The 22,500-nt window shown below is 40.8% G+C and overlaps 1 protein-coding gene and 1 long non-coding RNA gene across 2 annotated transcripts in view; both read right to left on the bottom strand.

Annotated features, from left to right (window-relative positions):
- Positions 1–14,038, bottom strand: part of LOC135110976 (uncharacterized) — a 22,134-nt gene extending 8,096 nt beyond the window's left edge. The window contains exon 1 of the long non-coding RNA XR_010273514.1: positions 13,762–14,038. This is a non-coding gene — a long non-coding RNA (uncharacterized LOC135110976). The remainder of the gene's footprint in view (positions 1–13,761) is intronic.
- Positions 1–22,500, bottom strand: part of LOC135111280 (uncharacterized) — a 156,403-nt gene that overhangs the window by 100,179 nt on the left and 33,724 nt on the right. The window lies entirely within an intron of this gene.

Raw genomic sequence — 22,500 nt, 5'->3', positions numbered from 1 at the left:
CAGTCTAGAACTTTGTTTTTCTTTAAGTTACTGCGTGAATGGTGTGTTCCTTACAGTGACGTTTAAATTTTCTTAGGAAGGAACATTTTCACCAAATATGTTTTGGTGAATCTTCATATTAGCTGCTGTTCTCCGTAAAGAGTGAAGCTTGATTTTAAACATGATAAAATGTATTAAAGTACCATGATCTGACAATCTACTGGCTACAGATGTACTGCACGAGACCACTTACTCTTTAAACAGAGGTCACGGTGTTCTTAGGATAAACAAATCAGTGTCATCCCGAACAAACTATTAAAATGGAAGAAATATCTGCAAGAACAAGTTCCCTTTTCATAGAATATATGTTTTCAGTGATATTAGTTTAATCTAATGAGGGGAAATCTGGAGATTTTATACAGTTTGCTGAAGGGTAAACAATAATAATAGATTTAAAGATAAAGTTTAATATTGATATACGTCATCAATGTATGCATTCATAATGAAAAAAAAAATCTCTTGATCTTATGTCTGACTTAAATTTTACGCTTAAATGATCTTCAGTAATTCTAAATATGGTAAACGGTGTTACTGCAAGAATCATGCAAAACACAGTAGCATCAGCAGCACGTAATGGAGTTGTGATCCTATGCCTTTCACCTCGATTAATTCTTTCCTTTACGTCCTTTAAGTATAATCCGGAATGCAGAACTACGAAACTATGAAATATATTTGTCTTCCTTCCAACATTTTTTTCTCAAAATATGTCCGCGGTAAAGCTGATATTTGGGGTAAAATGTTCATTCTCTGAGCTACCTCTGTCGTAACTTTAGCACTGCTACAAAAACAGTGCTCGATTCATTCGATTCGATTACATGAAGCATCAGTGACTAACAATGTAACTGTAGTGCGGTAAAGTATTTTGAGGAAAAAAAAAAAAAATTGTGTCCAAGTTATTGTTCAAGATGTGTGGGAGTAAGGATGCAGTTGCAGTGATTAACCAATCTAAAAAACAAATGTTAATGGAAGTTTTGAGAGGCAATATTTCATATTTTTGTGTTCCTGATACTAATTACCGCCCGTGAGACATGTGAAAATAAACTATACTTGTTATTTTTCGTTGTTCACACGAGAAAAATTCGTTTGCGAAAAAACAAACAAAAAGACTACAAGCATCTAGCAAACTCCGCATAAAGTTCACGAACATCGTTGGCAAACAGTTTGGAAAACAGTTTTCACACTGTATATACAAACAGTTCGCAGTCTGTGTTTGCCATCAGCTTCCTGGCACACTAGGCTGAAAACAAACACGGAAATATCGACTGATTATACATAACATGCGATATTTGTCAGTGACAGCGCAATAGGCGGTAATCAGAGAAATTTGTAATTTTACGGTACATTTTCCTAGCATTTCAAATTTGTTGGTGCTTTCCTTTATCAGCTAATAGTGAGACTGTAATGGGGACCGACCAGTGATCAAGATTTTAGTGGGCGCCTCAGGTTAACTGAGCCGTCCTTGGGCCATCAGCACCTCAGAGGCGGCGCCGATCAGCACCAGACCTTGGCTGACCGCCATCTCAGCAACACCCCCCCTACTCTCTCTCTCTCTCTCTCTCTCTCTCTCTCTCTCTCTCTCTCTCTCTCTCTCTCTCTCTCTCTCTCTCTCTCTCTTTGCTCTTTTTTTTTTTTTTGCAATTATCATCACATTCATCTTTTTCTTTATTACCAATATTTGCATCTTTGCCCTACAATGCTAAAAGATTGGTTAACTGATGGACCGCGACATTATGTCGCCATAACGTCCAGATATCTTTATGAGAGAGAGAGAGAGAGAGAGAGAGAGAGAGAGAGAGAGAGAGAGAGAGAGAGAGAGAGAGAGAGAGAGAGAGATTGAACATGCATACAAATTGACAAACATACAAAACCCCAGGCCAGCGCGCGCGCTATATATATATATCTATATATATATATATATATATATATATATATATATATATATATATATATATATAATATATATATATATATATATATATATATATATATATATATATACACACACACACACACACACACACACACACACACACACACACACACACACACACACAAAGTAGCTCGGGAAGCACTGCGCGAAGAAAGACTAATATACGAGTATACTGAGAGAAAAAAAAAAAATATCAGTAGATGGTGCGGGGATGATGGCTGATTGCATTTACTCCGCTCGCTGAGCCCATGGCTGCTTCTGTTCGCGACACACCCTCCTTCCAACCGACCCCATCCCGTCCTATCCCAGACACATTGTCACCTCCAGCCCTCACTGTTTCCCTAGCCCGCTTACCCAGACACCAGTTTACCCCACCCAGCCCAGGCTAACCCAGCCCTGGCCAGCCACACCCTACCACCGCACGGCGGCTGCACACTTCTCGTATGTTGCTTCCCCCCTGCACATCTTGCCTCCGTCTAGCGCTGGCCCAGGCACACACACACTCCTCTCTGCGCCACACCCTGCCAGCCGCCAGCGTTCACCACCGCCTTTAAGAATAGGAATGGCGGTCGCGGAAGTCCCCATGGAATCACTGAAAGGAAAAACTGTAATCCAGGGAATGACAATGCGACGCCAAGCATTGCCCAGGCGGATTTTGATGAAGACCCTAATGGAAAGGCGGGATTCTGGCGCGGATCTTGTGTCTGTCTTGGGGGATCAAAGGGGAAACAATTTACTAAGTGGAGAGGCTTCTAGGCTTTTCCTCGGCTCTGGAAAGACAGCCAAGGAAGACCCTCGGGAAGGCTGTGGTCAATGTGAGCTTTTTCCGACGAATAAGATTTTATATAATGGCAAGAATCAGACCGCTAGCCCCTCCTGCCCCTGAGACGTCTATTAGCTGGAGGGGAAAAAAGTGTTTAACTGATGGCTGGGACTGCGTGTGTCTGTGCACATATCTGCGCGAGTGGTAAAACGGAAAGTTTTAATGGCATAAATTATTCTATATATGCCACGTTCTCCACCTCCGAAGATTTGTGTTGAAATTACATCCTTTAGGTCACGCCAAGCCCGTCCCCGTATAATTCCAACACGTGCCACTACCCCTCTCTTTCACAGGCCCATTATATACCTACGTTCTATTGTCCCTGTCTGCCGCACTCCCATCATCGCCATACCAACCTTATCCCCACACACTCCAATATGCCTCTCACAATCCTCACTACCAACACCTATCGACCTCCACCATCACTTTCTGCTACATTCCCAACACTCCCACCTACAACCAAACTTACCTCCCAACTCCCATCTGCCCCAATCAGCCATCACCGCTAATTCCAATTACTCCCCACAGTTTCTACCCAGCACACGAACATCCTTGTCCCATCTCCCCTGCCCATCCGACATCCTCTCCTCCCCGCAATCCGCCAGTGTTGGTCTCGAGAATGGCGTGAGGGTTTGAAATATCTTAAGCCCATATTCTATTAAAGATAAACTCACAATTTTTAAACATTTAATTTCCTGACGGCAGTAAAGATGGTCCTTTCACTTCCCTGCGGGTGTGAAATGCAAAATAGTTCAGCCAACATTCCATTCCTCCTCAAGGCATAAAACTTCTGTCCAAATTACAATTTCAAAGTTTTGAATGCTAAATAAAGAATGAAGTTTCATATTCATCATTCACGAGGCCCGACGTCAGCAGACAGTAAGTACTTGTCTTCCCTCGATGTATGATGATCCTGCTAATTACTACTTAGAATGTGTGTGTGTGTGTGTGTGTGTGTGTGTGTGTGTGTGTGTGTGTGTGTGTGTGTGTGTGTGTGTGTGTGTGTGTGTGTGTGTGTGTGTGTGTGTGTAGAGAAAGAGGAATTACGTGGCTAATAAAAATGGCATAATTATGCTTAACTTATCTTAACGCTCCATAAGGAATTTTTAATTATCACTACTAAATGTATAGATGTATTATTTACATTATCCATATCAGTGGATAGTATATTATTCCTGGACTTTGCTGGAGAGATGCGTGTAAACCCAAGGTAACCCAGCACCGGCTTCGATTTACTCTATATGGCTTGAGATCTTTATACCTGATGCTCACTTGAAGAGTTACTCGTAGTAGACAGTGGCTGGCGGCGCGTGGCGGCTGACTCAATACACCACAAGACGAACATGCCCACGTTAAATAGGAATTACCCTACTCGTTTGGTTTGGTAACAACTTGACCTTTTCCTGACTTCTAATCCTTCTGCTTATGCTGTCACCCTCTCTTCTCCGTTGGGCTCCTCCGATCACAATCTCATATCTGTACCTTGTCCTATCGCTCCAATCCTTCTCAGGATCCCCCTAAGCGAAGGTGCCTCTGGCGTTTTGCCACTGCTAGCTGGGGAGACCTGAGGAGGTATTTTGCAGATTTTCCTTGGAATGACTACTGCTTTCGTGTCAGAGACCCGTCTTTGTATGCCGAGAGCATAACAGAGGTGATAGTGTCTGGCATGGAGGCGTACATTCCTCACTCTTTTTCTCGACGTAAACCTTCCAAACCTTTGTTTAATACAGCTTGTTCTCGTGCTATACATGGCAGATAGGTGGCCCACAAAAGGTATTTAAGCCTTCCATCACCAGAATCTCATGCACTTTATATTTCTGCCCGGAACCATGCCAAATCTGTTCTCCAACTAGCCAAAAACTCCTTCATTAACAGAAAGTGTCAAAATCTTTCAAGATCTAACTCCGCTCGTGACTTCTGGCATCTAGCCAAAAATATCTCCAATAACTTTGCTTCTTCTTTCCCTCCTTTATTTCAACCAGATGGCACCACTGCTATCACATCTATTTCTAAAGCTGAACTCTTCGCTCAAACCTTTGCTAAAAACTCTACCTTGGACGATTCTGGGCTTGTTTCTCCCTCTCATCCATCCTCTGACTATTTCATTCTACCTATTAAAATTCTTCGCAATGACGTTTTCCATGCCCTCGCTGGCCTAAATCCTCGGAAGGATTATGGACCTGATGGGGTCCCTCCTATTATTCTCCGAAACTGTGCTTGCGTGCTTGCACCTTGACTAGTCAAACTCTTTCATCTCTCTCTATCAACATCTATCTTTTCTTCTTGCTGGATGTTTGCCTACATTCAGCCTGTTTTTAAAAAGGGTGACCGTTCTAATCCCTCAAACTACCGTTCTATTGCTTTAATTTCCTGCTTATCTAAAGTTTTTTAATCTATCCTCAACAAGAAGATTTTTAAACATCTATCACTTCACAACCTTCTATCTGATCGCCAGTATGGGTTCCGTCAAGGCCGCTCTACTGGTGATCTGGCTTTCCTTACTGAGTCTTGGTCATCCTCTTTTAGAGATTTTGGTGAAACTTTTGCTGTTGCCTTGGATATATCAAAAGCTTTTGATAGAGTCTGGCACAAAGCTTTGATTTCCAAACTACCCTCCTATGGCTTCTATCCTTCTCTCTGTACCTTCATCTCAAGTTTCCTTTCTGATCGGTCTATCGCTGCTGTGGTAGACAGTCACTGTTCTTCTCCTAAATCTATTAACAGTGGTGTCCTCAGGGTTCTGTCCTGTCTCTCACTATTTTCTTATTATTCATCAATGACCTTCTAAACAAAACTTCTTGTCCTATCCATTCCTACGCTGATGATACCACCCTGCACTTTTCCACGTCTTTTCGTAGACGCCCAACCCTTCAGGAAGTAAACATTTCACGCAGGGAAGCCACAGAACGCCTGACTTCTGATCTTTCTAAAATTTCTGATTGGGGCAGAGCAAACTTGGTATTGTTCATTGCCTCAAAAACTCAATTACTCCATCTATCAACTCGACACAAACTTCCAGACAACTATCCCCTCTTCTTCAATGACACTCAACTGTCTCCCTCTTCTACAATGAAAATCCTCGGTCTGTCCTTTACTTATAATCTGAACTGGAAACTTCACATCTCATCTCTAGCTGAAACAGCTTCTATGAAGTTAGGTGTTCTGAGACGTCTCCGCCAGTTTTCTCACCACCCCAGCTGCTAACTCTATACAAGGGCCTTATCCGTCCATGTATGGAGTATGCTTCACATGTCTGGGGGTTCCACTCATACTGCTCTTCTAGACAGGGTGGAATCAAAAGTTTATCGTCTCATCAACTCCTCTCCTCTAACTGACTGTTTTCAGCCTCTCTCTTATCGCTGCAATGTTGCATCTCTAGCTGTTAACGCCATTTTCATGCTAACTGCTCTTCTGATCTTGCTAACTGCATGCCTCCCCTCCTCCCACGGCCTTGTTGCACAAGACTTTCTTCTTTCTCTCACCCCTATTCTGTCCATCTCTCTAATGCAAGAGTTAACCAGTATTCTCAATCATTCATCCCTTTCTGGTAAACTCTGGAACTCCCTGCCTGCTTCTGTATTTCCACCTTCCTATGACTTGAAATCCGTCAAGAGGGAGGTTTCAAGACACTTATCCTTTAAGTTTTGACTACCGCTTTGGGCCCTTTTCTGGGACTAGTATCTCAGTGGGCTTTTTTTTTATTTTATTTTTTATTGGATTTTTGTTGCCCTCGGCCAGTGTCCCTCCTACATAAAAAAAGAAAAAAATGTATGTTCAAACTGTATGTAATATCTATGGCAATAAACATCGTCACTTGTATCTGAATACACAAATACACACAAACACTTTCCTAGCTAGTTCAATGGCAACATTTTGACGGCACCAACAGGCTGGAGTTCGCGCTCTTCATAAATCGCACGGATTTTCACTGATGACTGAGCAGATATTGTCCTTCTCTACACGATGGTGTGTGTTGTGTGAAGGGAAGCTATTTGTTTACCTATTCATTCATTTTTATTCATTCATTTATTTATTTTGCAGGTATTTAAGCTCCCGGTGACGCGTAATAATGAGCAGTATCTTGTGTGGCAGGATGGTCGTGCGCGTCCTCAAATTATGTATTATTTTTGAGTCATCATCGGTGTTGTACTGAGAGAAGACAGGCAATGGCTTATTATTTCTGTCTTTACTCTTCTGTTGTCCCTGCCATTCATAATTCCTTTCATATCTAACCATCACGAGAGACAATTCGTGTATTCATTAATCGAATAGCATGAAGACACCATTCACTTTCATTCAGTTTTTTAAGATGTGCGATAACCTCCCCCTCCCCCAAAGGCCGGCGCCACTCCTAGAGTGGAGAGTCCTTTTAAAATAGTTACCTGTTTAGCTTTATGTATCCCTGACCATCCAGTTTCTGCTTCACTGTTCTATCCTTGTCCTCATCAAAACTAATACTTCTTTTTTTTCCTACTGAAGCGTAAGAGTACTACCTTCTGAGTACCTTTGCACAGGTCTTAGTGTTGTACTTATCCTCGCCACCGTGCAGAAGTAACTGATTTATACCTTTTAAAATTGCAGTTTTCTTTTTTTTATTGATATTCATTTGTGAAGCATGAGTAACCAGGAGAATGTGGTTGACGAACACTTTATCCCCCATGCCGTTCACTCAGCTTTGACTATTGATTACATGAGGGAAGATTGGTCTACACATAAATCATCTACAGGGCACCTTGATTCCACTGCTGATACAATTATGAAACTATAGAATTGATAATGATTTAATGTTTCCGTGTTTCTACAACTTTAGTCACTGCCTCAGATGCAGAGTGCGAGGAGCACAACCCTTTGCAGGCCTACCGTGCCACGCAATGCTGCTCCACATCCGCTACCTTTACCAAACATCATGACGCTACGGTTATCAGTATTATTAAATCGTCTTCATCTTCTTCATCTTCGTCTTCTTCTTCTTCTTCTTCTATTATTATTATTATTATTATTATTATTATCATTATTATCATTAGTAAAACTATTATTACTATAACCATTATTATCATTATATTATATATTATATATTGTCATTATTATCATTATTATTGCTATCATAAGTTATAAAAAATCCCGTCACCATCAATAAAACAACTCCACCATCATCACCGCCATCACCACCACAAACACCACCCTCACCACCACCACCAGGACCAACACAACCACCACCATCATCATCAGCATTATCAACTTCATCAACTTAACAGCAACAACAACAACAACAACAACAACTTAACAACATCAACAGCAATTTAACAACAACAACAACAACAACAACAACAACAACAACAACAATTACGTCGCCTTCAATTACATCACTCCAGGAATTTCCAATCGAGTGTCGAGCAGCCTTATTTTATCTGTAGCACCATAATTTTTACACGGCCGTCACGGAGGAGAGAGTCCCCGGCTGACAAATGAGAGTTTTTCGAAAAATGCATTAGTGATGTTCCCGGCGGCTCTTTGGGGAGTCCGGGAAGCATTAGTCATCCGGTTCCTGCGCATTGTTGGCTCGGAAGGTTCCCAGGCCGGCGAGGATTGTGTCTAGGGGCTGAGCAGGAGGGCTCGTAAAGCTTTCGTCCTCCCCTCCATCGCTACCACCGCCTCCACTCTCATCCTTACCCGATGTTCAATCTCCGCTATCCATCGATAAATATGAATCATGATGCTTCACTTTCCCGAGGTGTTCACGCATAAAGTGAGGCTCTCCTTGCCACGTGTCCATGTCAAGTATTCCGGCCATTTGAGGAAACTGTCGAGCAGTTCGAGTGGTTAGTCTCACCTCAAAGGATTATTAAATGAAGGTGCATTCATGGTCGACTATCTCGGTTCAACATTCTACCTTAAGTGTGTCCTCACCCCGAGGAGCTCATCCACTTAAAATCCCCGTCGCCACTCTCTCATGGCGAACAACGTAAAAGCTTTTGCCTTTTATTTTAACACAGGCTTAAAAACAAAGTAAAAAGCGAGTGTTGTTGCATATGGGGGAATGGGGCGAAGCTACACCGCGTGAACCTCATCTCGCCACCCTCAGGTATGCGCACCGCACCTTCACCGCATATAAAATAAAGAAAGGAGAAAAATCAATAACGTGAACCTGATTTGAGTTCATGCACTCTAGAAAATTTCCCTTCGCACACTCACCCTCTCCGTGTGCTGGACGGGGGCTCTCCTTTCCCCTCCCACCAACTGAACACGTACATGCACGCACGCACGCACGCACGCACGCGCACGCACACACACACACACACACACACACACACACACACACACACACACACACACACACACACACGAAATAGCACAAAATACAATAAGAAGAATTAGCAACAGTGAGAGAGAGAGAGAGAGAGAGAGAGAGAGAGAGAGAGAGAGAGAGAGAGAGAGAGAGAGAGAGAGAGAGAGAGAGGTGCTTACTCAAATTTTGATAAAGAAAACTGACACGATTTACCTCCTTAGCGCGTTATTATTTTTTTCCTTCTTTCCTTCTTCCATCACTAGTGACCCTTATTCCTCCCTCCCTCCTTTCCTCACTTTTTCTTACACGCTCCACTTCCTCTTGTCATACATTTCTCCTTTTCTCTCTCTCTCTCCCTCTCTCTCTCTCTCTCTCTCTCTCTCTCTCTCTCTCTCTCTCTCTCTCTCTCTCTCTCCCCCTCAACCGTTTCTCTCTCGAACAGCCTCTCCCTCCTTCTCTCTCCACTTTCTCACCCTTATGACAAACCAACCACTCAGAAGAAGAAGAAGAAGAAGAAGAAGAAGAAGAAGAAGAAGAAGAAGAAGAAGAAGAAGAAGAAGAAGAAGAAGAAGAAGAAGAAGAAGAAGAAGAAGAAGAAGAAGAAGAAGAAGAAGAAGAAGAAGAAGAAGAAGAAGAAGAAGAAGAAGAAGAAGAAGAAGAAGAAGAAGAAGAAGAAGAAGAAGAAGAAGAAGAAGTAGAAGAAGAAGAAGAAGAAGAAGAAGAAGAAGAAGAAGAAGAAGAAGAAGAAGAAGAAGAAGAAGAAGAAGAAGAAGAAGAAAAAGAAGAAACACTACCACCACCACCAACAACAACAACGGGATGATGATGAAGAGGAAGAAAATAGGAAGAGGGAAAAGGGAGAAGAGGAGCACAACGACCTCTAAACCTCTCTCTTACCCCTTTAAGGATGACCTCACTGAGAGGCCACCATCTTTACGATCCCCAGTGGCTCATAACCAGCCAGGAATACCTTTCTTACTAACCCCCCCACCCACCTCTCTCTCTCTCTCTCTCTCTCTCTCTCTCTCTCTCTCTCTCTCTCTCTCTCTCTCTCTTTTCCCCTGGGTCTTGTCTCATAAGTATCAAATTTACAGTTCTTTCTTAAGATCTCGTGTGTGTGTGTGTGTGTGTGTGTGTGTGTGTGTGTGTGTGTGTGTGTGTGTGTGTGTGTGTGTGTGTGTGTGTGTGTGTGTGTGTGTGTCGTTTCTTGTTTACGTGTCCCTGGCAATGCTCCCGTATTTTTAGGTGCACGCTGCGGGTAGCAATGAGGTAAAGATAATGTGACGCTAACATACACAACATGCATCAACGTCCACTGTATGTTTTAACGTTGACGTGAGAAATTAAGCTATATATATATATATATATATATATATATATATATATATATATATATATATATATATATATATATATATATATATATATATATATATATATATATATATATATATATATATATATATATTTATTTATTTATTTATTTATTATTTTTTTTTCTTTTCTTTCTTTTTTTCAATGTTGTCTTTCTCAACCCTCGGCGGTGACCTAAAATCTCTGGTGCAACAGTTATACAACAAAACAGATTTCCAGATGTGCCTGTACAAAGAGTCCCACCATTGTCCTTACTGACCACAAACAGGCAAAATCTGAAATACGAGTCCCGAGAGAAAGTCTTCTCATCCTGAGAAGTTAGTGGCGCGTTTGGTAAGCTTTCTATTTATCACTGCATTGAGAGTTATAAATATGCTAGTCCCCACACTCTGCATGCATATATATATATATATATATAGAGAGAGAGAGAGAGAGAGAGAGAGAGAGAGAGAGAGAGAGAGAGAGAGAGAGAGAGAGAGAGAGAGAGAGAGAGAGAGAGAGAGAGAGAGAGAGAGAGAGAGAGAGAGAGAGAGAGAGAGAGAGAGAGAGAGAGAGAGAGAATGTAGAAAAACACAGCCAATAAGAGAAGAAAAACCGGTTGATCGACACATCTAACCTGAGGAAGCAGAAAAGAAACAAAAGACCCTTTCAGGTCGTCAGAATTTCTTCAAGCCTGTGAAATTAATACTACCTAAACTGTTTAAGGAAATTTTATGAGATTTATATACTTTATAGGCTGGTATCTTGTCTTACCGGCTCGTAATATCTTAATAGCTTCTAAGAACTAGCCAAGATTTCATATTCACTATGTATCAGGAGTGTGGCCTATATGTACGACGAGCTTCACTGACAATAAAAAAATAAATAAATAAAATAAAATAATAATAATAATAATAATAATGATAATAATGATAATAATAATAATAATAATAATAATAATAATAATAATAATAATAATAATAATAATAATAATAATAATAATTCATATGAAGACACCTTTATTTTGGTATTGGAGTAATTTCACCTGCATAAAAATCACTACGAAAGATGTACAGTACTTGTTGGTAGTTGAAAAGGTTAACGAGGATGGAATGTTCATCAGATATATAAGACAAGAAGCCGTGATTTTAATGTTCAGTGGCCACAATGTCCGTACAGCCGTTGTGATTGTATCCAAAGATATGAAACAGGAAGTTGATGATCATCCTTACTATTATTCTCATCTGAGGCGCTGAGCTTCCAATCCCTTGATACAGTAATCTCGACAGACAAGTTTTCAGATTAATCAGGTCCATTCAAGATGTGAAAATACTGAATGTACCAAAAGCCCATTAAGTTAACTACAAAAAAAGTATATCCTTGAATAAACATAACACAGCCTCTGCAGCCTACTTGAAGTTTCCTGAGAGGTACCGTTATCTATTTATTTTATGTTTTTATTTAATTATTGTTAGGAGTATTCGAGAGGAGTCGTTTTCCCTTAAAATATAATTCAAAGAAGAACCTGAAAGGGCACTGCTGCATGTACGTATTGGTATACCTACTGTGTCCTGCCTGTGTGTCATCACGTGACTCAACCTGTGCCTCTGGAGTTGGCAGGTGATTTATATTTTGTCGGTCTTAATCGTTATACCTAATACGCTAGCTTGATATAACCTGTATATTACTACCATGGCAGCCTTCTACCGACACAAATAATTGTTCGTATTATGACAAAAAAAAAAGTAACATATCCTAAACCTGACTGAAGATTTCACAGGAATACATTCTTGTGAGAAGTTTTTATTTTCTCCTGTGTCACTGATTACGTGTTCCACGTTCTACGTATCTATAAATTTGTTTGAAATTTATTTCCCATTATTCTCACCAGTCTTCAAAACAAATCACATGTCCAAAGAGAGCGAGAGACCAACTTCTTCCTACTACTCAATTCGCTTTCCAGTCTAGGAATAGTCAACGCCCCAGAGAGATGACAGCTTTTTCAAACTCAGGATTCCTGTGCAGGTAGACGTTCTTGTCAAACTGTTTATTAACTGGACTGCTAAACTATAAACTAATTTGGTTGTGCTGCCGCAGCAAGGTCACAGGACGCTAGCCAAGATTACCATAGAGAGCTCTCACCCACTTAACTACTAGACACTAAAGCAGGGTATGATCGAACTCATTTTTCAGCCTCGAGTCGAAAGATTCCGAGTTCCATCCTGTACTGCAGTGTTCAATCACTTCCAAGTGCATGCACCCTTCCGGGAACTTTTGAGAAATTATGCACCTTACTGCCTAGAATGACAAATAAAAAAAAAATAAATAAATGAATAAATGAACAAATAAGTAAATAATAATAATAATAATAATAATAATAATAATAATAATAATAATAATAATAATAACAATAATAATAATAATAATAATGATAACAATAACAACAAATAAATAAATAAATAAATAAATAAATAAATAAATAAAATAAAATAAATATATAAATACATAAACAAATAAATAAAAATTTCACCTTTTTCTTTAGTTTTAAGATAAAAAATGTATGAGAAAAAAAATATTAGCCCTCTATCTTAAATATAGAAAATAGCTACTTCGTCCTAAATAATTGTTATATAGGCACTCTTTCACACTCCGACACTGCGATTAAATTATATATCATTCCTCTTCCTTGCAGGCAACGTTGCTCCTAACATGTGCTAAAACTTCTACTGTAATTCATCATAACGCCCTAATATCTATATTCATCAGTATAATTACTTTTCCTTTAAATTTTCTGCCGTAAATTTATCCTTGGACACACACACACACACACACACACACACACAATGAGAGAGAGAGAGAGAGAGAGAGAGAGAGAGAGAGAGAGAGAGAGAGAGAGAGAGAGAGAGAGAGAGAGAGAGAGAGAGAGAGAGAGAGAGAGAAGTTTCACCGATGCATAATATGGTGCTACACAATTTAACCCTAAAAATATGAATAAAACAAGGTAAATTTGCAGTTTCAACCAATACTACTCCCCTTGACCCCTCCCCATAACCTACTGGGACCCCACCCCAATAAGGTAAACTAACCTAACATTTTGTAACTTAACTGAGGGAGATTCGTCCACCCCCTGGACAGGTTAGGTAAACTAACCTAACATTTTACAGCCTCTTAACCGGGGGTGCTTCGCCCACCCCCACCCCCGAGGTAAACTTGTTATTAATTTCACAGGGTAAAATGGGACTAGAAATGCTCCAAACACTGTGACGTAGTTATACGTTACGTACGGTGTATTGGTTGAAACACCAATAAATCCAAAAAGAATTTATGTACCTTACAGCTGGAATGGCCACGCGCCGGTCACTGAAGGAAACAGACTGTGGACATGACGCCCACCAGCGGCTATCAGTTCCACCGCCCGCTGGATCTTCATAGGAATGTTTGCACCACTACGTCGTAGAATCAACAATCGCAACATAATAATAATAATAATAATAATAATAATAATAGCACATAATCACGTAGGATCTGAACGTAATCCCAGGCCACCTGACGCAGCGATACCAACGCTCACAGTAAGGCCTAAACAATGAGTCTCTTTGTTCGTTCTCAAGGTTCACTGCTTCGATTCTTGCTCATACCACTGCTTTAAGAAAATTTCTAGGCCATTATATTCTATGAAATATCTACAATATTTTTTTGGGGGGTTTATATAAAGAAAGGATGTACTGTTATATGAGACATATGATGGAATTACAGGCCCGTGAAAAGTGTATTTCAGCTAGACTTAAAGGTTACCCGCGCTGACTCGAATACTTGAACTAAACCGTACGTTGCCATGTTCGCCAAGACACATCAGTTCAAGGTCGACAGTGACGACGTGTAAACACAATAACGGTATATAGTGAAGAGGGTATTTGCGTATAAATAATCAATATTTCAGTGTTCATGGGTGCAGGAGCAGGAGACTGTGTAGTATCTGCTGGAAACATCGGGCAATCAACTGACACTTAGACATCAAGCCACACGACTCGGAACAGCGCTCACAAAACTAAGGGAACAAGTAGTCACAGAAAAGAACGAAAAATGTGGTGTGTGAAAGATGTCTGATCTGCAAGGGAAGGGACTGACCATGTTATCAATAAATGAGCAAAGTAACACAAAATTGCTGTACGGAGACACGACAATGACACCATCAGTGACGTGAGGAAAAAGCCGCTGTGGCGATCCGTAACAGATGTAGTCGAAAGAACAAGAACAAAGAGAAACAATCGAGTCCTTCTTTGGTCCTGTTCGGTGCAGTGACGGTCATAGTCGGTCAGTAAGTGCACCAGCTAACAACACTAACACATCTTCACATCTCTCGGAAAGATTGCTAAAAAACATGTTTGATTCAAAGATGGCGGAAGGCAATAATTAGTAAGATGAGTCAAGAGCGGTGAGGAATGGAGGAGGAGGACACGCGAACATGAACACACTGCCATTGACTGATTCTCAGTCACTGATTGATCTATGTACAGTACTTCGTGCGGCAAACAAACGAAGCATCTCAGAGGAAAATCTTACTTAATTGCAACTTACCGCATTATACAAGTATAAATAATCTTACAGAATGAATAATGAAAAAATAATTTTCGCGTTTTTCAAAACAAGATGGGGATACGTTGACTGACAGTGGGAGTGTTACCGTATTCGTTTGGTTTCGGTCGCAATGTAGAACGTGTGGATTTTGTGTTGCAAAGAAATAAAGGTTAAAGACCACTGCCTCACGCCCATGCATTTCTTAATAGCACTTACTAAAACTCCATCTTTTCAGTTATCTCAAAAGCATAGAGAGTTCCTGTTGTGGATCACTGACGCGCCACCCCTGTCCCTCCCCAACATAGGCAGCATGAGCGAGATTTATACCGCAGTTCTCTGGCCTTTCATCCCCTCCTGGTCCTTTGTGTCTTTCTGGCTTCTTGAATTCTCCTTAAAATCATGTTCTCTTTGATAAGATTATTAAGGTACCAACTTCAAAATTAAGCAACAGTCCGCTACTCATAAGCTAGATTACTTCCTTTCCTCAGATCAAGATGTGTGTGTGTGTGTGTGTGTGTGTGTGTGTGTGTGTGTGTGTGGGCGAGGTGACTGACTTCAATGCTTTTTCTTTCCCCTTCCGTTCTTGCTAACTGTATTGCGACTGGTTCGTTACAAAGTTTCCACCACGAGCTCTCACAAATTACCTGCCTCTCCTCTGCCTGTTTTTCTTAGCTCCGTGCCAAAACTACACACGTGAGCACAATTTGTTTCCGCTTCCCCTCGGACGCCTGTGTCGATCCTCAAAAAGCGGGTTCCAAAATTCAGCGTGTACTCGTATCATATTCGTCTTCTTCGATTAGATTAATTTGCCATAACAATCACCTGTGTGACTTGTTTCTTCAGCTCTTAACAAATTTTACTATCGGGTCCGTTCTTTAAGTTTCGTGTCGTGTATCAGATAACTCAGCTTTTTGCAAATATATTCTATCTTCTGAAACGTGTTATTTTTTTTTCTCCATTGAATAGTTATAGTGCAGTTGAACAAGAATCTCAATTCAGCGAAGCAGCCCCGTCTAGGTTTACGCAAATGAATATAGATTTTTCCCTAATCGGATTTCCGTTCCATGACGCACGGAATCACAACTACATCCACTCCCTGCTCCGAATATACAATGAGCAGGATCACTGATGGAGGGAGTTTGCCAGGCACGGACTGTATTAATGGGGAACTGCTTCATTCTTGAAAAATGCTTTCTCTCTCTCTCTCTCTCTCTCTCTCTCTCTCTCTCTCTCTCTCTCTCTCTCTCTCTCTCTCTCTCTCTCTCTCTCTCTCTCTCTCTCTCTCTCTCTCTCTCTCTCTCTCTCTCTCTGAATTTATCCGCATACTCTAAAAGATAACGTGAATGTAACTGCTCAAAAACTGGACGTGTCAGTACACGAGTGAGAATTTTGCACCTTGAAGAAGGTACAGTTAAAGACTAAGGTGCCCCTTCACTACCGTGTGAGAGAATGATCACTAATCAACACCGCCACTAACACCCGTGCTGCCATCACCACCACCTCCGCCATCACACCTATCACTAACATATGAAATATAAACAAAATGGACCTATTAACAGGGTTTTCTTTATCTTTGTGTTTAGAGATTTGAGGAACAGATACTAATTTGTGATACATAAAGCTGATAAAAACCAAGCTATTAGCACTTGTGTAATTTTTGTATTTTACAGGCTAAGGATATAGATAGTTTCTCCTCGTGAAGATCCATTGATCCCTCTTATTATGACACGGATAAAACCTGCTCGGCTTTCTCTTACACTTAGCGATGCGCAGAAGGGGACAAGACTAGCCCTTCCTTAAGGCCGCAGCACAGGGAAGCGAAGCACTATAACCACATCAGTGACAATCCATTCGAGGGGCGAGGTTCTTCCCCTCTTGTCATTAAGCTTCTTAATGCACTATTTGGTAAAAAGTGGGAGAAAACATCTTCCAGAGCCCGCCCTCCCTCATGAGCGGGTCACGCGTCTTGTTGAAGTGGATTAAAGTTAGTGCTACAATGTGGGCTGCGGCCCTGCTCCCTCCCTTGTTTGCCCGACTAATGCAACTTAAATGCGGACCCTAGAAAGCGAGAGAGAGAGAGAGAGAGAGAGAGAGAGAGAGAGAGAGAGAGAGAGAGAGAGAGAGATAAACAGGATGTATATGTGTATGTATAGTATTATTAATTGACAAGAACGGAATCAATGTCACGAAGGTATTCCTGGATTTTTTCTTTCGAAAAATTTCCTTCAATACGATATAACAAAAAGGGGAATCTTAAAGGATGCAAGTAAAACTCACTGTATCTATGAATGTCGGTGTGGAAGGTGGAGGTGCGGCCCGAGGAGGGAAGCGGGCATGCAAGGCGTGATGGTTCGGGAGAAGGAGGGGGTGCAGGACCTATATTTCACGATGAAAAAGTAAAATAACACATGAATGAAAGTCACCATAGGATAACGTTTATGCAGTGAGCCTTAAGACGCGTCCGCCTCCATGGTGGTGCCGGCGCTGCCTCGCCTCTCGGAAGGATGGACCCTACATGTGCACTGCTGCTCTATTTATTTAAGGAAAGTCTCACAGACAGTGTTTATGAGATCCACATTGTAGAGGACAATTCTGTAAGTTTTATACTATGATTAGTGTATAAAATTATAAAAGTTACTTTGATGCCATCTCCTGCGTATTTCAAATATAAATTAACATTATATATATATATATATATATATATATATATATATATATATATATATATATATATATATATATATATATATATATATATATATATATATGTGTGTGTGTGTGTGTGTGTGTGTGTGTGTGTGTGTGTATGTCACATCTACGCAACGATAGTTAACATCATCAATAAAAGCTTGCATGGATTTTCGATCACGAATAATTTCATCGTAAACCATATTCGTCTTATTCATTTTAAATTTTTCCTCCGTGTGTTGCTGGATCTCACATGATGTTTCTGCGCACGGAATGACAGTGGCAGGCCCCGTAACACGGAAGCTTTCTCCTCCCATCACAACAACTGTATAGACGAGAGCACTCCAGCCGCTGCCTTGCTCCACCCAAGCAAGGCAGGGATGCGTGATCCTCAAAGTCTCCATGGAATTCCGCCTGAACATCCCGGACCTGGAGAACCTGGCGACCCTTTAGTTAAGCCCGAGGTGCAGCATAACCTGATTTGTCGACTTCATGTTGACTCGCACGACCTGTCTGCCGTCCCTGCCAGCGGCCCTGGCGCCAGGCAAGCCAAAAGAGAGGGAAGGGGAAGGGACGGCCATGGACAGTGTGTCTGTTGTTGAGTTACAGCTGCGCTTTCAGCTTTGTCCTCTCTTCATACACACACACACACACACACACACACACACACACACACACACACACACACATACAAACTCAGAAATAAATATGTTGTCCGTAACAGCTAAAAAATAAGGCGAAGTAAAAGATCTGAACACTTTGCGCTGAATAGAAGTTTGAAAATAAATGGCATAACATACTGTCTGTTTTTCCTTCTGTCAGTCTATCTGTCGTACACTTCGTAACTGTTTGACGTACAGCCCAATTTACCTCCAAGTACGATCAGCGTTTGGGTCAAGTTAGGAGTTAATTGTATTTTCATATTTTAATTGCAGTTACTAAAGCACCGTGTATCATACCCCCTCGTCTTGCCGTCCCCTTGGCTGGATGTGACGGTGGTGATGCTGGTGAGGGAAGGATGATGGTGACACGATGAAGGGCGATGACAATGTGGATGATGACGATAACCCGATGATGATATATGCGGTGGTATGAATGACAAAGACCATACTGCTGATGAAGTCAATGACGATGTCAATAACACCGATAATGAAAGTGACGATAATAACAATGATTATGATAGTTATTTTAACTATCGTGACGGTCGCGATGACGACAGTGGCTCTCAGAAAGACGGTGGTGGTAACTATGATGATGTATAGAAACTAGATATTTTCTGTTGTTAACCAGTATAGTGACGAGGCGTTACCATTCAGCAAAGCTTTTTCCAGTGTTCCAACATAAAAGTTGTCAATTTTCCACACTTACTTTCTTCTAGCACTGTAAACAAGATGACTGTAACCACGTAATAGTTACCAGTTATCCACATTTATTTTAGTGTGACCAAGATATAACCACATAATTGCAGCCGCGGTGTTCCATGGCACACGGCAACACGCATCAGAAACCAAAGAAATGAACTGTTAGCTGTTCATTGCGTCAGCATCATAAAGACCACAAAGATCTCAACCACACACTTGCAGTCTCTCTCAAGGTTTATAAACTACAAAAAATTAGCTACAGTAACATTATTAGACTGACCGCAGGCACTTCAGAAACGCCATGCTGCTTCCCTCTGGGCTCCAGCACCAATTATATGTTTTATTATCCGTGGTCAAGCTTCCGGATCCCCATGCACTAACATACTGCTTTCCCACCATCCCTTAAGATATCTGTTCTCATTCACTCGACAAACCAAGAAGCCAAGGTAACCAAAAACAAAAATCAAGGCACAACACATTATGCGGCTTCCTGCGGCCTCATCACCGCCATCTCTTGATTTTGTTCTGCTACATCCACTGAAAGTCGTCAATATTCAAATCACAAATATTTCAGCCCTAAGTGTCCAGCTGCTGCCATCAGGTGTTGCTATGCCGAACATAGCCTGCGATGTATCAACGTGGTGCAGCAGCCTGTGTTTTGTGTCTACCTCCAGTCAACAGGGAACACAACTTTTATCACTTTACATATGTACTCGTACATTGCCATTCGCTCCAACTACCCAGTAACGGTAACAGTACGTATATGACTTGAATCAGAAATTAGATTAAACACAGTAACCTAATCATTTTAGGACCAACCATTTCACTTTTCAAGAGACTTAAAGAAAACTACATGTGCTACTTCCGGTGTGGCTGCGTCATATTCTCAGACGCTCAGCATTTCCTGACCTTAGGGATAACTGCATTTGAAGTTTTATTTCATCAACGTCATTCCATCTCAGTATATCAAATACCAAAGCACATCCGTGAAACCTAAATGTCACTCTCCTCACCTTGAACATTGCCAACCATTAGAGCGAACAGGATGAACCCAACAATTTCTCGCGACGCATCCTTCATATCACATATCATACTGTATAGACAGCTTACGTGTGTGCTATATTTGTTTGTATTACTAGGAGCGAAAAGTCTGTTTTACCTGTCTGTCTTACGTTTTAACACCAATGATACTCAATTTGCAGATGAAACTAACACCAATCAACGTGCAATGGTGGACAACTTACATTAAGAGTGTAAATTTCATATTTTGGCGCTCTATCAAAGGTTATCAGCATGACGATATGTTAAAGGATTACGTCTGTGCTGACTGGAAACGAGTAGTTTATTTATTTTTCATTTTTTATTTATTTTTTTTTTTACATTTCATATTTTGATGGGTCTCAAGAAGAGATTATGTTATCCCGAAATTTAACAAGAAAAAAAGGAATGCTACATATTCTGTGCGCCTACACTTTCCTCTACAGCATACCTGTCTGCAAAGGCAAGCCCTTCCTCCAAGTGTGTGTGTGTGTGTGTGTGTGTGTGTGTGTGTGTGTGTGTGTGTGTGTGTGTGTGTGTGTGTGTGTGTGTGTGTGTTTGTATATTTTATATATATATATATATATATATATATATATATATATATATATATATATATATATATATATATATATATATATATGTATGTATGTATGTATATAACGAGATAGAAACTTAATATTCTTATCAATGTAGATTTTGATAGCCAACAAATCTACATATAAAAAATATAGAGCACTGAATGGATGGTACTGGACATTCGCAAACCACCGAGATCTAGATTAAATCATTCTTGTCCTTGTCATAACATTTTAAGATATCAATAATTATTATAACGCTGAGATTTATGACCCTATGAATTCAATACACATCAGTGCCAATGTGCATGGAGGCAAATATACATACTCCTTCAGTGAAGGATACAAAGAGTGGTGTTAAAAGAAATGGGTTAGAGAGAGAGAGAGAAGCATTCGCGTACAGAAAATTTTCGAAAAAACTCATACCCATTTATAATTACTGGCGGTATTGAGTCTCTCTCTCTCTCTCTCTCTCTCTCTCTCTCTCTCTCTCTCTCTCTCTCTCTCTCTCTCTCTCTCTCTCTCTCTCTCTCTCTCTGCATCTCAATAACAACACACACACACACACACACACACACACACATATACACACGCAAACTCATCGCCGCAATGTTGCATCTCTTGCTATCTTCTACCGCTATTTTCATGCATGCCAACTCCTCTTCTGATCTTGCTAACTGCATGCCTCCCATCCTCCCGCGCCCTCGCTCCACAAGACTTCCTTCTTTTTCTCACCCCTATTCTGTCCACCTTGATAATTTAAGAATTAACTACTATGTTCAATCATTCATCCCTTTCTCTGGTAAACTCTGGAACTCCCTGCCTTCTGTATTTCCACCTTCCTGACTTGAACTCTTTCAAGAGGGAGGTTCCAAGACAATTATCATGTAATTTGTTACTACCGCTTTCGGCTCTGTTCGGGGACCGGCACCTCAATGGTCTTTTTTTTTTTTTGATACGGGACGCACCATTCTTCATCAGTGGCCGCACAGAGGTGGCGGTAAGGGTGAGACCAAGGATTTATGGAGGTCATATTGGGAATATTTGAAACCAGCCCATTAATCTTTTTACTACACCATGAATATTGTTGATGCTTCATTCACTTTGTCAGTTCACCTTTCTTCTCTTACCTTCGATTTTGTTATGTTTTAGAGTATTTGCGTCTTTACCACTTTATGGTACCGTGAGTTGAGGGTGTCTGATAGCGAACAGAAAACAGAACGACTTCTTTTAATTTCTTCAGCTTAACTCTCGGCTCTCATTAGTATCCTAAATTACAATATACAAATTACAATGTAAGCCCATGTACTCTTATATAATACAAAAACACTAAAAAGTAGGGAAGACTCATTTAATAATTAATATCCAACGTTCAAACCTCAGCGCTTGGATTCATGACCTCATGCAACAGACAGCCACCACTAATGATTTCCGACCTTTCTGCTGGAGAGAGAGAGAGAGAGAGAGAGAGAGAGAGAGAGAGAGAGAGAGAGAGAGAGAGAGAGAGAGAGAGAGAGTGTGTGCGTGTGTGTGGCGTTAAGTGCAGCATCGGTAAGTCAGATGTCTCGTGGATCATCTTCTATAAAATGTCTGGCATGGATAGTACAGTCGCCCTAACGAGAGTCTGTCTGTCTGCTGCATCACGTCAGGCTCCTCCTCGACAGACGGTAATGGTGCAAACAAACCAAGGGTGTAATGCATGGCTACCGCACCACGCCAATCTTTAGCTACTTTTTTTATATGTGACAAACCAAATAACTGTATCAGTATTTAGTAACATTGTGTCATCAAAACAAATTCATAACATTCCGCTATATAAACCAACA

The sequence above is a fragment of the Scylla paramamosain genome, chromosome 21, assembly GCF_035594125.1.
Source record: "Scylla paramamosain isolate STU-SP2022 chromosome 21, ASM3559412v1, whole genome shotgun sequence".
NCBI lineage: Eukaryota > Metazoa > Arthropoda > Malacostraca > Decapoda > Portunidae > Scylla > Scylla paramamosain.
The sequence above is the reverse complement of the archived record's forward strand: the minus strand, read 5'-3'. Positions and strand labels throughout refer to the sequence as shown.